The sequence below is a fragment of the Myotis daubentonii genome, chromosome X (assembly GCF_963259705.1).
Source record: "Myotis daubentonii chromosome X, mMyoDau2.1, whole genome shotgun sequence".
Lineage (NCBI taxonomy): Eukaryota > Metazoa > Chordata > Mammalia > Chiroptera > Vespertilionidae > Myotis > Myotis daubentonii.
The window spans coordinates 26,588,587-26,590,685 of NC_081861.1; the positions used below are offsets into that span (position 1 = coordinate 26,588,587).

The 2,099-nt window shown below is 39.7% G+C and overlaps 1 pseudogene; it reads right to left on the reverse strand.

Moving 5' to 3' along the window:
- Positions 1–719: 719 nt before the first annotated feature.
- LOC132225307 (U4 spliceosomal RNA) lies at positions 720–801 on the reverse strand (annotated as a pseudogene).
- Between the last annotated feature and the right edge of the window lie 1,298 nt (positions 802–2,099).

The following is a 2,099-nucleotide window of genomic DNA, read 5'->3' on the forward strand; positions in this document are numbered from 1 at the left end:
GCCAGGATCTCCAGCCAAGTTCTGGTCTGGATCTCCAGAGAGGTTCTTCTTAGGATCTCCAGCCAGGTTCTGTGTCCATATTCTCATGCTAGGTTCTCCAGCCAGGTTCAGTCTGAGATCTCCAGCCAGGTTCGGTCACCAGGTTCTAGTCAGGCTCTCTTGCCAATTTCTGTAGTCAAGTTCAGTCCAGGATCCCTTGCCATGTTCTCTCCAGCGAAGCTCCTCCATCTCCTGGTTCCCTGTAGGTTCTGTCTCTCTTGGTCCTGTATTCTGAGTTCTGACTTCTAAATTCTGTGTTCTAAGTTCTGTCTTCTTGGCTCTCTTCTAAATTCTGTGTTCTGAGTTCTGTGTCTTGCTGTCTTGTTACATCTGTATTTATACCAGTTGATTCAATCCTATCAATCTCTATTACAAAGGTTAGGGCGTTTCTTATCTCCATTCCAGGGAGTAAAGATTATGTAGCTTAAGCATGATTGTTCATAGTTAAAGTGATTAATTACCCGCCTGGCACTTAGTTGAGGGGTTTTATTCCCTCCCTAACTTCAGGGGAAAATCCCTACCTGGGGAAACAACCTTTCTCGGAGAGGTGACCTTGGTTAAAACACAGCGCCAAGAAGGTGAGCAAAACATATTAAGAACCGTATGCCATATATGCCAGGTCCCTTGAAACAGCAAGCATGGACCGGCTCCCGGCACTATCCACTGAGTCAAACCAGGTAGGGCATAAATATATTCTTTAATTAGCAATAATTGCACCTCGGGTAAGCCTCATTGGCTACAATACTGCCACTGCACAAAGTTTCCAGATATATTTTGTACAGGACAGTCTATTGCTATTATTTATGGTGGATTATGGGCAATGTAATGCCCTTAAAACTACAAGTCTGGGCCCTGGTTGGGTAGCTCAGTTAGTTAGAGCATCATCCCCATATGCCAAGGTTGCAGGTTTGATCTCTGGTCAGGGCATAAACAGGAAGCAAACAATGAATGCATAAATAACTGGTACACAAATTAACATTTCTCTCTCTCTCTCTCTCTCTCTCTCTCAATAAATAAATAAATAAATAAATAAATAAATAAATAAATAAATAAATAAATAAAACAAAACCCACTGGCTCAGGAAAGCAGTGCTCTGAATGCAGGAATAAGAGAAGATAAATTCTAGCCACAAATACTAGTATTGTGATTCTAACTCATAGTAAGCTTTGAGGAGACAAAGAGATGATGTGAACTAAGCTCTCCAGGCATTCACAAATCTCATTGTGGGGAGAATAGATGTGTAGACAAAGAAAAAGTTCACCGTAACTTATACTACAGACAATAAATAAATTCAGACTCTGTGCTGGACTAGCCAGTAGAGTTTTCACAGAGACGGATTTGTTTGTTTATATTGTTCATTAGATTCCACATATAAGTGAAATTACATACAACACAATATACAGATGATGCATTATAGGATTGTACACTTGAAAACAAATAAAAGTGAATTGTACACTTGAAACTTATATAATTTTATTAACCAATGTCACTCAAATAAATTACGATGTTTTTTATTCAATAAAAAATATATGGGTAGGATTTGGACTGGCAGAGAGGATTGGGGAGAGAATAGCAAAAAGAATAAATATCTAAGTAAAGATCCAGTGGCTGGAATAAAGACTGGAACAGGTGCTTTGTTATGGAAAGCACTGGATAAGTGTGGAGAGGCAGGATTAGGAAGAACTTGAATCTCAGATGAAGGGATATAGATTTTATCCTGTAGGTTCTTAAGGTTTCTGTGTGTGTGTGTGTGTGTGTGAGAGAGAGAGAGAGAGAGATAGAGAGAGAGAGAGAGAGAGAGAGAGAGAGAGAGAGAGAGGATTGAATCCTTTGGGCACTTAATGTAAAGCTATATATATGGTGGGGAAAAAGGTCAAGGATATGAATTAACCACATTCCCCACCACCACCACCACCACGGGCTCTGAACCAATAGAGAAGTATGCACATGAATCAGAAACAACGTATGAATTTTGTTAATAATAAAGTTGTGTTGGAGAACATAGTATGACCCCAAGGCCAAAATGGACGTCTTACTTCTCCCTCCTAAATAAGACAAAA